Genomic DNA, 14,192 nt, shown 5'->3' on the forward strand with positions numbered 1-14,192 from the left:
CAATGTTTCAATCTTTTATGCTAATTCCACTTACTGACTATGCATAGTTAAGTGATGTCTTGTCCTATTTCCTGTCTGAACAAACAACTTGAACAATCTCAATAATTGGAGGACTTGAAGGCATGTCATTTAAATATTTCTAATACTATAAAGAAAGTTATTATTGTTGTATTAATTGTCCGTTTTTGCTAATATAGAGACAAAAATATGTAATTAACATACAATAAGGGGGCATGATATCAGAGAATAGAAGTACAGAAGCACTGCCTATGACCTCAGTGATAAACACAAGGTAAAAATAATGTCTTTTTGAAGATGTCAATGTGTCCAGCAAAGTAATTATACTATATATCAACGTTTCAGGCATTATTTCATAGGGCATAGAGATCTATCATTGCACAGGCATTGTAAAAAATAACAGGCATAAACATCAAACTACAAATTTCAGGCAATAACATCAAATAAAATCCTGTCTCTGTGAGTCATTTTGTGCAAAACCGTCCATGATGAGCTCCACTAGACTGTCATTTATGCAGCAGCAGTGATGCCATTTGGAAACCATTCACACTTAGGTCACTGTACATAAAGTGTGATGGGCTCCATTTCACCTCATTTTCTTTAAGTAGACAACTGAAATAAATGCATTGAACTCCAAATACCTGCTGTCAACTATGACAAATGCTGCAGCAAGAACAGCTGAGTGTTTGTGCTTGTACAGAGGTACAGCAGTTCTTCACACCACAAAGAAGTGTCAGAAGAAAACTAACATTACAAGTGTAAAAGATGGACAAGATCATTCTGGTGTATGGTAACTTTGGCCTTTTTAAAATACTTTTTGCTTCCATTTAAAAAAAAAAAGAAAGATAGTTGAAGCGATTTGCCTCAGCAGGACAAGAAAAAAACAAACAGTCAGGGTTTCATGTCGGTTGTCTGCAAGTCAATAGTTTAACCAGGTGATCTACACCCATTTTTGGGGTAAAACTAAAAGTGAGTCTTTTTTGTAAGTGCAAGATATTTAGCTTCTGAAATAAGAAGTTGAAATTATGGTGGTGAGGTGGTGGTGTGTTGGTGACCCCCAAAATAAATGAATTTACTTGCTTGTTATCATTAATCCCAGAACTTGTAGTCCAGTGAGAAAAGAAGTTGACACAAATTACTTCTGAACAATTAAAGATTACTGTGCAATAAAAATAGAAAAGCAATTCCAAGCACACTCTAAAAAACTGGAGCATTTTCTAGTCCAGTTTTCCTTTTAGCACAGTTTATACTTTGACAGCAGTAATCTATCCACCTATTATGTGTTGGTGACCACTGCATAAAATCCATACCGGGCCTCAGGGCATCCTTAACTGTGATGGTGATGCAATAGCTACATGATGCACATAAATGGTTCACTATAACAGCCTGAACAGAGACCAGAGTAATGATCTACAGTTCAGTCTAAGCAAATACACCAAACAGCACTCGAATAGACACGTCAAACTCACTTCATTGAACAAATAATAGCATTTGACTGTAACTACTGTGCGGTGTGATTCCTGGTGTCACATAACTTAAACACAAGTTTTTTTTTCCACGCTGCTCGGCATTCAAATGTCCTTTGGGATGGACATTGAAAGTAGAACAGCTCCCGTACATTATTCATCAAAGCTGCCTTCAACATTACTCTGGATTTGAAAAGAAGCATAATTAAACCAGTGGGCTTAAACACTTCCACAAATAAGACTGTGCGTCTTTGAATAATAAAAGCTCTCAGATAGATGTTACAAAAGCAGCATCCTTGGCTGGTGAACAGTGAGGAGGCTGGAAAATCAAAGGAAGCGTGACATCTGCAGAAAAGCAACAAAAACCTGAGACCTATTGATTAATGACTGATAGGGTAATAACGTATTATTGTGTTCTGAATGAGAAGACGATAAACGTGCAGCTACTTCCAAACAAGCAGGACTTAAAATGCTGCACAGAGACCATGCTCAAATAAGGTTTTAACATCATTGTCCAAAATGACTAATAAAGCTGACTGATTCATTTTAATCTATTCAGTGATAGTTGAGCAGCTAGCATCCCTCTCACACTTTCAAACTGATCTCTATCATTTGCTTGACAAGATATGGCACTGCATGGCTATGAGATCCAATCTAATTCAGTCTTTGAAATTCAAAGCCAAGAATGCCGCTTATGTCCTGAAATGGCAATCCTGTTGTCATAACTACACCAATCCTCTAGACTAGGTCAAGAAATTATATTGTTATTATTTACTTTCTTCAAGTTTTGCAGTGCTCATATAGATGGTACTTGAAGATGTCTCGGGAATGGAGCATGAGTCTGCATCTTTTAAATACGTGGACCGGGTGCTTTTGTTGCCTTGAATGAGGTCTCAGGGACAGGTCGAGAGGAGATTGCAAGAGTGCCCATGGATGTCCACTTGAGTGGAAAAGGTTTAAAAAAAAAAAACAAAAAAAAAACCGCAAAAAGGCTTGCTTTGCAGTGTGCAAGCCTTTTTGCGTTTTTTTTTTTTTTTTGCCACCGTTTAGCCACTTTTTGGCTCCTGCCGCCTTGTTATGTTGTGTTATTCAGTTTATATGGTTTAAAGGGGTCAGACATAAGATGGTGGATGTAAGGCATTGGCTTTGTATGTGAACTGTGGGACAAAATGCTGGGCCTGCACATGGATATGTGATGCCTTTCAGTGCGTCAAAGACATGAAGCATACAGTCTGGAAAATTCAAAGCCATATTTTTAGAAAAAGCATCAAGTTCAGATGTATTGTCGACATCACTCAGCCTTCTGTGCCCAACCAGGTGGACAAAGCCATGAGATGCTATCAGAGCAGCCGTCTCAGTGTTTTATCAAGCTTGGAGGAGATGGATGACATCAAAATGGATCTTGCGTGTGTATAAGAGCAAATAGACTGAGATAGAGTTGTATGAGGGGTAAAATTGTGCTTGGCATTAAAATTGACTGAAAAGCCTGAGTCTTTATTGAAACAATTGTGTCTCCTTCTGGTTGGATTTAGTCAACAGCATCACTAGGTTAGGATTAGAAAACAATGTCAGGTCATCTTAATGGACGCCATTTTGCTGGTTGCTCTGATGTGATGTTAACACAGATATGTTACAATGACACAAAACTACATGGTTAAGGTTAAAAAAAAAACAAAAAAAACAAAACATGCTGATTTGATTCTCAACTGACAATGAGCTATGTGACTGTTCCATCTGTGATGGATTCAGGGTGTATCAACGTTATAGAAAGAAGTGGCAACAACTTCCATGTTGTGTACAGAAACAAACACTGATGGTTAATTGAATAATTCAATCAAATTCTGTTGTTTTGGCAACTTTGTTCATGCATGTATTGGCCACCATATCTATTAATAAATGCCCCAACCAAGAGTGACCACATTAACTTTCTAAATGTTAATGCCTAATGCTACCATGACATGATGGTATTCTTGTTAATATACTGTATTATGTACTGTATAGCTCACTTTCAACTGGATAGTTCTGAAAGAAACACAAAAGTACCTTTTAAACTTTAAACTGAAAGTTGCAGAGATTCACAGACTTCCAAACAAGCATTTTCACACTCACTTACTTGAAACTTAGCGAGGCAGATTTCAGCCATCATAACATTCTGTGTGCTCTGAGGCATGGGGTCTGTTGAGGCAACTGTCAGTAAAGAAACTGGTACCTCTGCCTCTTCTACCATGGCGTGATTGTTGAATATCAGAGCAAAATGCCAGCACTTGAAAGAAGCATTTCTGCTCTGATTCAAACTGACACCAAACCTGACATTTAAAAAATACATTTTGCTTTAGATCACCAGAGGAGCCAAAATAGGCATTTTATTCACTTGCATACTAACAGAGAAAGATCTGGATATGATACAGTGTCATCTGTATTTTAACATGACACAACACTCTTATTTCACAAATAAGTACAAAGTAACTTTACCCTCACAGAACAGATAACCTTTACACTTGGGATTTTGTTACTGTTCTTTTTCTTCTTTTTTTTCCCCCACTGTTTATTCTGGACATTATGACTATGACCCTAAAAATGAATAAAGATGTAACCAGCCCACTGGTTAAAGCCCTGCTACAAGCTGTTAAGTGCTCCCTTGTGTGAGTCAGTAACCTCCCACGCCCCTGACACACAGCCTAAACATCTCCAAACACACACACACACACACTTCTTCTATTCTGAATGAAAACAAAACAGTTGGCATAGGTGTCAACTGAAGTGGTCGCCTCAACTAGCCAGGCCCCTTTTAAACACTGTCTAATTGACTTTAACTCTATTCCAACCTCCTCAGCTAGGTGCCAGTGGCCTGTTTAATTCATGTTTGGTGCCATTTCTGCACAGTGCCCCCCTCTTGCTGAGCTATGAGTCCTTCTTTCCAGCTTTACCACATGCCTCCCATTCCTCCCACCCTTCGCTCTTCCCTCCCCCACCGCCAACCCCCCTCTTCCTTCCTCTCAACCCCTTTGCCAGTGGCCCTGCAAATCTCCGGAGGCAGGCGGTGCCAAACGTTCCAGCTGTTTAAACAGGTCAGTGGTTGGTGTCCGGTGCCAGCACGGCTAGTTCTGCTATTGTGGTGCCCTACATTGCTGGTTTATACAGACCCTCCTGAACCCATTGTCCATGTGGGAGTGGAGGGGCCCAAACTGTACTGGTACTCGGCTGAAAGATCCTGGATTTACATGTACTTAAGCCCCTTTTGTTTGTGTGTTTTCTATGAGCACATTTTTTGTGTTTTTTATGTTTTTAAATCTTCAAAATTAGATTCTATGAAAGCAACAAAAAATGCATAGATTTCAGCCAGTAAAAGATGTTACAGCAGCTTGCAGTTTCCACGAGCTAAAATGATCCAGGTGAAAGCCGTGAACTTCGATTGATTTCACCTTTTAAATCCACTACAGCCATTCACGAGAGATGCGTTATAGATACAAGAAGGGAAAAGAGAGAGACGTTTATGTAAGGTTTAAGCCCTGTGGGAAACAGACTTGGGTCATGAAAAATGAGATTGCAACTCATTAGTATAGCAGCAGAGCATATTTTAGCGTGTAAAGCCACATTGTCATACAGTTAGAGTATTGTGCACATCCTGCATTTATTGTACTCTTCATTTATGCGAAAAATGTCTTTAGGATTGTGTGAAAATGCCAAGAGAAATACTTTTATTTTAAGACTCTGCTCAGGTTGTGATAAAATACATAAAAAGAAAAAACACTGACTTTGACTCTTTCAATTTGTGATTAACAAAGGCAACTGTCAATGAAGCAAAAATCTAAAATTCAAGGTAAAGGTCATGTTTAATGTTTGGAAATGAGACGCATTGAAAAGGGGAAGTGATGTACATCATAAAGACGCAAACAGCTTTGTTCACTGAACACAAGGGTGTAAGTGCAATCAGTTTGAAAACAGTGTTTGCGCATGCAGGCAGACTGCAGGTTCACAAATTATGAATGTCAACTAAAGCAGAACCCTGTAACATTTTAAGATCAGCCCACTGAGATGCACATCGGTACAGTCACTCCACAGCAACTCCAGTTGAATTTTAATACCCAAAGCCAAAACACCCAAGTTGCACTGAAGCGGATAAGAAAATAATTAATAAAGAAGTAACAAGAAACCATGGTAACTACTGTACAAATAAAAGCAGATTACACAGATAACCGCTTAATACTAATAAAATTGATTCTCTTTAGGCATTTCTTTGCCAATTTGGACAACCTTGAAAAAAAGGCATGCACAGAGCATACAGAAAAACATGTTGCCCTGTAGAATTATGCAGCCACCCCCGCAGGCCAATTAGTATATAATAATATGACATTATGAGAACAAAGAAAATCCACGGTTTACTCATAAACACCCTTCCTTGTTGCTGTGTCATGGTGTCGTAAAAGGAGAAAATTACATCCTATTTTTCTTTCTGTATCATCTCCTAACATTACTCTTTCATCATTTTCAATGGCACTTTGAAAAATTAAGTATTCTAGTTCTTTATATTTCTCCCATTGGATGAAGTCTTCAGTTCTTACAAAATAACAAAAACAAATGTAAACTGGTTCATGAAATGCATCAAGTGGGAGTGACAAAATGTCTTCTTGCTAGAAGGCTTGAATTAATTATTGGCTGCCTTTATTTTGACAAATTTCTTAATTACAGGTAATTTAATTATTTCATGAAGTAATCTTTGAGAACAAACCTCAATAAACCAGACCTTTAAGCAGCGATTGTTCTTCAGACACTGAGGCCTTGTGCAACAAGCTGTAAGCCTTTCATCTGATATAATTCCACTCACCAATTTGTGGTAAGTGATGGATGCTTAGAACTGGTTCTAAATTGGTATGGTTTGCTGTTACTTATTTGAAATCAGTGCTCCCCAGTTATTTCTGATGGTTTAGCCACAGACGTGCTAATATGTTACTTCAACTTTTTAAAATCTATCCTATTTTAATCATTTTGATGTAAATGCGCAAAAGATTGCTTTGAGTCAAAAGCAGCTTCATGGCAGATCCAACATAAACCGGCTCAGAAAAATAAGTCAAAGAGAACTTAAAACAAGGGAACAACACAGAGAATAAAGTCAAAATAAATTTAAAAAACACGTGTAGACTCTTGATCTTCTACCAACGATATGATTGGCAGAATGAAGTCAGCAATCAGCTGATCAAAGGATTTTGAGTAAAAATTTCAAAGAACTTTAGTCAAGTATAGTCAAATCTATTCGTATAGCATGTATATATTTCATGCATAAAACAATTCAAAGTGCTTTACATAAAATAAAAGCATTGCAGTGGGGAGTGGAAGAAGCATTAAAAATACATAAAATAATATAAAAAGAAAGAAATAAAATAATTAAAATGAAATTAAAATTATTAAAAACAAGCAACAGTTTAGATAAATCAAAAGATACTGTGCAGATTTCATGCATAGACACATGAGAAAACAAATGTTTTTAACCTGGATTTAAAAACGTCTACATTTGGAGACAGTTTAATCTCCACTGGCAGTTTGTTCCACTTGTTTGCAGCAGAACAGCTAAATGCTGCTACACTGTGTTTAGTCTGGACTCTGGACTGGACCAGCTGGCCTGAGTCCTTGGATCTAAGAGCTCTGTGCTGGGTTTATATTCTCTGAACATATCACAGATGTATTTTGGGCCTAAACCGTTGTGGGATTTGTAAACCATTATTAGTTCTGTGACTCACTGGAAGCCAGTGTAAAGATTTTAAAACTGGTGTGATGCGTTCATATCTCTTAGTCCTGGTTAAAACTTTAGCAGCAGCGTTCTGGATGAGCTGCAGATGTTTAATGCTCTTTTTGGGAAGTCCAGTTAAAAGACCGTTACAGTAATCGAGTCTACTGGAGATTAATGTATGGATGAGTTTCTCCTGGTCTTTTTGGGAGAAAAAACTTTTAATTCTGTTGATGTTTCTGAGTTGGTAAAAAGCTGCCTTGGTGACAGCTTTGATGTGGCTGCTGAAAGTCAGGTCTGAGTCTATCAACACTCCAAGGTTATGAACTTGTTCAGTGATTGTAAGGGCCCGAGTCTCAAGATATTTACCAATGCTGACCCTCTTCTCTTTGCTACCAAACAGAATGTTCTCATTTTTGTCTTCATTTAATTGTCAAAGATTCTCTCTCATCCAGGAGTTTATTTCCTCCAGACACTGACACAGTACGTCTGCTGGGCTGCAGTTGTCTGGTGACAGAGACACAAAAAGTTGTGTATCGTCTACATAACTGTGATGATTGATGTTAAAGTTCTGTAATATCTGACCCAAAGGGAGCATATTTAGTGATAATGAAACGCGCGAGTGACCGAGTTAGAGCAGAAATTACACCCGGGTTTACTCCACTGAATGTGACTTGTACAGTCGGGATTATTTTTAGCTTCTGAAAAGCTCCTGCTGTGAAAGGGGATAAACAAAACCTCATCGCAAGCAGTACATGGCTCACCCACATCTGGTTGAAACAAGGAGTCGCAGAGAAGTCAAGATGGTTAAGGTGTGCTCAGTAAGATGGATTGTCAAGTAATGTGAGGTTAGCATACATTTAAACTTAGTGTTCATTATCTTCTGAGATAACTAAATGGAACCAAAATAATATTGTTGGCAGAGATGAACTGGAGCTCCGTGTCATCCATCAAAAGCAGATATCTACTGTCACTGGAAATTAAATACATTTTCCAGGCCATAAATCCAAAATCATATTGCCTTAAAGAGGCCAAAAAGCTCCACAGAGCAAATAAGAACTTTGGACTCAGGTAATAAATCCTGCTGGTTTATTACAGGAGGTGAGATCATGTTAGGTGAGATATTCAGATACATTACTGATACAACAGAGTATAATGTGAAAAAAACAATAACGCAAAAGGTAATCTTTGTCTCGTTGACATGACAATTGCCTGGTATGAAGGATGGCATTGTAGTATGTCAGTTGCCACTGCGGGTGACTGTAATTGTGCAAATGCAGGTTAATCATTCATCTATACCAGATGATTCAGATGAAATGGATCTCTTCAAAAGATTGTTCTGCACAAGCCTGCTAATGATGCATTGATCTGAATCAGGTGTGTTGAAGCAGGGAAACATCTAAAACCTGCAGGACAGCCGTCCTTGCGGAGCGGTTGTGAACATCCCTGATCTATACCATGAAAGCACAGACGAGAAGCACATTCTGACGCCATGGAGGGGTCAGTGCTGATGAGGGAAGTCTGCCCTTGTACGTATAGAAAGAGATGGTTCACTGAAATTACAGTTCTAATTTAGCCATGCTCCAAATCTGTCACAGGGAGAGCTGAGATGTATTAGATCTAGCTCTGTAAGCCAGCAACTCCATGTGAGCTGAATATGAATTAAGAATGTTTGATGAGTCCTCATATGTAGGTAGATTCTTGCTCTTGAACACTCTCATCCTCACTCTGCATGAGACAAACACATTTTGCCCACAGACGCAGCTGACCAACCTCTCTACTCCTCACAGACCTTCAGCATTTCAGAGATTCACACCAAACTTAATTTCCAGGCTTGTCCAGATGATCAAGCAGTGTGAGAGTGAGGTTTTGGCTTTGCTGGCCCGTGTGATAAGGCTCACCGCTGTGCACAGTGGACAGTGACACCAACAGGGGCGATCAGCCCAGCTGGGCCTGTGCACGCACTTGCAACTTTCCCTGAAATCTGACTTTCACACTTTGATCACTGGTAAAGCGTGACAGCCTCGCTGCTTCAGGCTAAAGCTCAAGATCAGTTTTCACCACCACCATCAATATGCCACCTGCTGATTTCAGCCAACCCACATATGTGGTAATGATCACTCATGGTGGGCAGTGATGGCAGTTTTGGCATGGGTGTAGGAGTTTAATTGGCTATTTTAGCTGTCAAGGAGTACAGGAACCTTTTGATTTGGCCAGAATGCAACACAGTGAGCCTTAATTGGCCTGAAACATGAGGAAAATACATAAGTTGAAGAACACAAGCACAAGCTATCATAATTCATAACAGAGACACTGCTAACAGTTAAATTCAAAATGCCAGCAAATGATTGTATTGGGAGACTTAAGTAGTGTGCCTTTTACTTTTAATATAGATTATTTTCCTTAGTTAATTGTTCAGAGAGGGGTATACAGCTTCTGCACCAGTTTGCCCATGGCAATGAAAGCATCATCAAACAATACTTATGTCATGTCAGCAAGCCACAGCAGTGCTCAGCAGTTATCTCAACATGTTGACACAAAATGGCCTCACCTGTAGCACATGCATGCCTAAAATGGCAGCATCACGCAATTTCTCCTTACGTTTACCAATATATTGCACAAGCCTTCATATGGAGAGACACAAAAACTGGACACACAAAGAGAGACTGGAACGTTACTTGAGTGAGGCCAATAAACAACAGATTTAATCTTGGCTGAAAATTTCCTTCCTCTCTGCTTGACAGGTTACCACCGGGATAAATGGGCAATGTCTTGTATATGGCTTGTATGTACTATATTGTAGGGTCATTGAACTGACACCCATGTGAACACTGAATGGCACAAATCAACCTTTAATTCTAACTTTTGAGGCTTACATCAATCACCATAAGCACTTCAGAGGAGATAGCTCTTGTTCGGCAGGAAATGGCACTGAACAGTCACCCTTATCAACCATCCACCTCCCGTAATTTTCTGCTCAATCTTTCACTGTAGGCGTATCGTATTTATTTCTTTTTTCTTAAGAATCACTGTGTCGTCTCATAAATAAATAAAAGCCTGGCAATGCTGCAAATATGCCTCAAGTCACTGGTCTGCCTCCACCCCTCTCCTTTTAAACTTCAACATAAGCCTGCTTTAGTGCCATTAAAATAACTTGTCATGACAGTGTAGCCTGGGAGCAGTACAATCAATTTCCATTACATCAAGGCCCAACTGGGCATCGCCACTGAACTAAGCGCTGGTAAGCAATCTCTCTGACCGAGGGTGGTTTGTGTGGTGGCGTGTCTATACGAGTGCGCAGTATAAAGGGTGTGTATTGGTGTGTGAAAGAGCCAAGGACGGCAGACCGAGGTGCAAAAGGATTTACTGCTAAAGTTCCCAGTCTCACCAGCAGAGGGACTGAAAATAAAACTCCTATCTTGAAATTCTGTAATCATAGAGACTGAAAACATTTTGATAATCAAATAAAAGAAATTAACCTATTTTCCCCATCATAAGATCATGTGAAATGATCAGAAGCTGAACTATTCAGACTCTTCTCACCATAGTGAGTCTCTCCTTCAAGTGATTTAAAATGCACCTTTTGTAAAAGACCAATCAGCAACTAATTAACATCAAAGTAATTTATGCCACAAAATTGATTTTTTCTCACAATAAATTATGCAAGAGTCCTATCCGCAGTTCTTTAGCATCTCCTTATCTCTCTTGCAGAATCAGTGGATTGACACGTGGCTGAAGTGTCCTTGATGGGGCATTTCTACAAACTGTCAGAGACAGCGGTGGCAGGGAAAGAAGAAAAGAAAATCTTTAAGGCCGTATACACTCATGGCCTCGAACAGCAATAAATCTAAAGTCACTCAAATCAACAGCAACCGTACAGACATGTAGACTCACACACACTCAAACCTCTGCGTCAGTGCATATCTGGCGTTATTCTCGATGTTTCTTCATTCACGTGTTTATATGTTATGTAAAGAATCATCTTTTAAACATCTCTTGCTTCACCCAACCGTGGTGCAGAATTACATTAACGCTAGTTTATCACCGATTTTCACATCTCTAAAGCCACTAAGTGAGCGCTAATTAGCAGAGTGAAGGCATTAATTATGTAACATGCCATCTTAATTAGCAATCCCAGATGTATGGTGTGTCAGAGGAGCATTTGTAAGCACAGTTAGCTAATTGATAGATATTTGTAAAGATGTTTGATGGAAGAACCCCACATAGGTGACAGTAAGTATGGGGATCTGAAATATCAAGAAACATTTTATATGCTTTTTGCATGCAAATTTCCCCCAGTGATGTGAAGATGCTGTGCAGGACTAATGTGGAAAACATATATTCTAATCAAAAATGTTTTTAGATCATATCTTTCAAATAAGGAAAATGTCAAATAGCTTCCACAGTTAGTAATTAGAACCAATAAGCTCTTGATCCCATTTCCAATCAGAGAGATTATGGCCAAGGCTTCTTTGTTCCTTCTTAAAAAGCTCAAACTCATAATCAGTTCAGATAGATCATGTGCCATTTCAGTCTGAAAGCCCACTGGCATCACATGGAAAAGAGCTCATGGAATATTGGAAAATTTTGTGAGAATAGTGATGAATAATCTCTTCAGGTAAATAAATTATTTATTCCATATTTTTGTGCTAATTGCATGTGATGGAGGATAGCCAACTAGGTGCTTAAGTAACAAAGGCAACAAATCAATCTACATACTGTTAAAATGCCTCACTACAATTAGTACAGTAAACAGTAAGACTACATATACTGATATAATAGGTGACTAAGTGTCTGTGATTATTCCAGAAGTTAACATTTTCCCACAATGCACCCCTTTTGCAAGACACATAAGCTGAAACTGGTTGACTCTGTCATTTTAACTGTCCATTGTGAAAGCTTGTTGCATCTGAAGTCAATGGAAGCTACAATGTATACAGGATATGGTTCATGTCTGTGTACTAAACACTTGGTGATGGTTGAGAAAAGATCACAGTACAACCATCATTGCCAGATTAAGACAGTGTTTGGTATCAAAGTCAGTATCACCCATCACATCACAGTAAACTCCTAATGCGCACCCCCCAAACTAATGTGTACAGTGCATTCATGCTTAAAAAGGCGGAAAAAGAGCAACAGCAATGAAAAATCCATTCAGTCTACCCTTGTTACCCACAAGTCTGAAGTCTTGAGACAAAATACCAACAGAGAGACAGTCTTCTGTTTGCCCAAAACAGCACCTGTGCTCGGCGAGAGCCACCTCATCAAACAAAGGGACGCTGGTCAAAGTCATCTCACCTCGTGGAAAGCTGGCCAACTCAAACAAAATCCTGGAGCTCTTCTTTGGCAGTTTTTTCATAGGGTTCACATCCGCCAGGCCAAGCCAAAAAAACAAAACAAAAAAAAACATGCATCCAGACACATCTTGCCAACTACCTGTCACTGCTCCATAGAAGCAAACAATACAAACTCAGCAGATGACCAAAGGATACAGAGACATACAAATTGAAGGTGACAGATTTCCGCAAGCTCTGTATCTATGAATGTTTTATCTTAGGAATTCAAAGCGTTGAAAACACCTTAGGCTGTACATCAAAAAAACACATTTGACAGCCATACACATTTCAGTAAAATTACAGCTCGTACTTATATACAGTAACCAAGTAACCACTTCAGGCCAAGGACACCATGCTCTGCACACGCTTTACGCTCAGATATTTTCTCTTCTGTTTCGCCCACTTCCTCCCCTGCTGTAAGCTCTGCAATCACATCTCCTGTGTGCTGCTCCTTTGATGGCACCAGCAGGTGGAAACCCACCGGGATGCTGAGTGTGCACTACAGTACGCACAGGTTGCTGCTGGATTGATCCGAGCACATGGGTGAGTTGACTCACTGGGCTGGGTAGTGATGGCAGGGGAACACATAACAAACCGCCTGCCAAGCCACAGGGGAATGAGGGCATCGCTGAAAACAAGGGAGACAGTGGAGAGTCGAAGCACTCAATGGGGGGGGGGGGTGTTGCATGTATTGTCGGAGCTGGACTCGTCAACCCTGATAATGTCAAAGACTGAAAACAGAGCTTTGGAACGTGAAGGTTGTGAAACCTTCTACAGTGACTACAATGCAACTGGAACTGAGAGAGAAGGTGATTTATACAGCCATATTCTTAAAGTGCTGCAGCTACAGAAAATACCTTTTTGAACACATTTTCAGCCATCATTTACAACTAATTAAGATGCATCTTTCTTCCCCGTGCCACTATTATCTGCTGCCACCAATGTGGGTCAGACAAAACAAGGACACATAAAATTCCTTTAAAACATATAATCTGCAATAAAAACAAGCACCCATGCACATAATAATGTTAGGAAAAGAAAGCTGCGTGCAAATAAGCAAATAAAACTAAAAAAACCCTGCAAAGGTTAATCATCTTCCGAGGGAATGGAAACATTTCGGTGATCATCTTCAGAGCAAATTTGTTCAAGATTTCCTCAAATTGATGTTCCTTCTGCTAATTAAGCTGCACATGGAAAAAAAGAAAAGAAAACTAAATATAAACCCGCCTCATCAACCTAATTCAAAAATAAAAACTGCATAAATGTGTACCATCTTCACTATATATGAGACCCAATTATGCCATAAAGCCAAATTAAAATGTGACAAGAGGTTCGGTCAGTGGAAGAATGGCAAATAATGAAATAAAACTGAACAACAAAGCTTCAATATTAATAGCAGTGAATGAGTGAGTCAGTATGTGCAAACAGTCCCCAACCTCAAGCTTTTTAAAGCATTAGGGACATAAAACGATGGCCACATGACCACAATTTCATTGCACTTGCTGCCATTTGGGCTTGCTAGAGTGAAAAACCGTTCAGGCAGTTAGTGCAGGCCTCAACATTACAGACAAGGCTTTTTTTTCCCATGGATTTTACCCTGTACTGTTCTCAGATATCCCAAACAGCACTTTTAATGAGTTTTATTTAACC

At 39.3% G+C, this 14,192-nt stretch overlaps 1 protein-coding gene and 1 long non-coding RNA gene across 3 annotated transcripts in view; one reads left to right on the forward strand and one right to left on the reverse strand.

Annotated features, from left to right (window-relative positions):
* LOC140272433 (interleukin-1 receptor accessory protein-like 1) overlaps positions 1-14,192 on the reverse strand; it is a 237,750-nt gene that overhangs the window by 106,920 nt on the left and 116,638 nt on the right. The window lies entirely within an intron of this gene.
* LOC140272883 (uncharacterized) overlaps positions 7,425-14,192 on the forward strand; it is an 858,120-nt gene continuing 851,352 nt past the window's right edge. The window contains exon 1 of the long non-coding RNA XR_011907987.1: positions 7,425-7,435. This is a non-coding gene — a long non-coding RNA (uncharacterized lncRNA). The remainder of the gene's footprint in view (positions 7,436-14,192) is intronic.

This window comes from Leuresthes tenuis, unplaced genomic scaffold (assembly GCF_036924035.1).
Source record: "Leuresthes tenuis unplaced genomic scaffold, fLeuTen1.0.hap1 SCAF_1, whole genome shotgun sequence".
Classification (NCBI taxonomy): domain Eukaryota; kingdom Metazoa; phylum Chordata; class Actinopteri; order Atheriniformes; family Atherinopsidae; genus Leuresthes; species Leuresthes tenuis.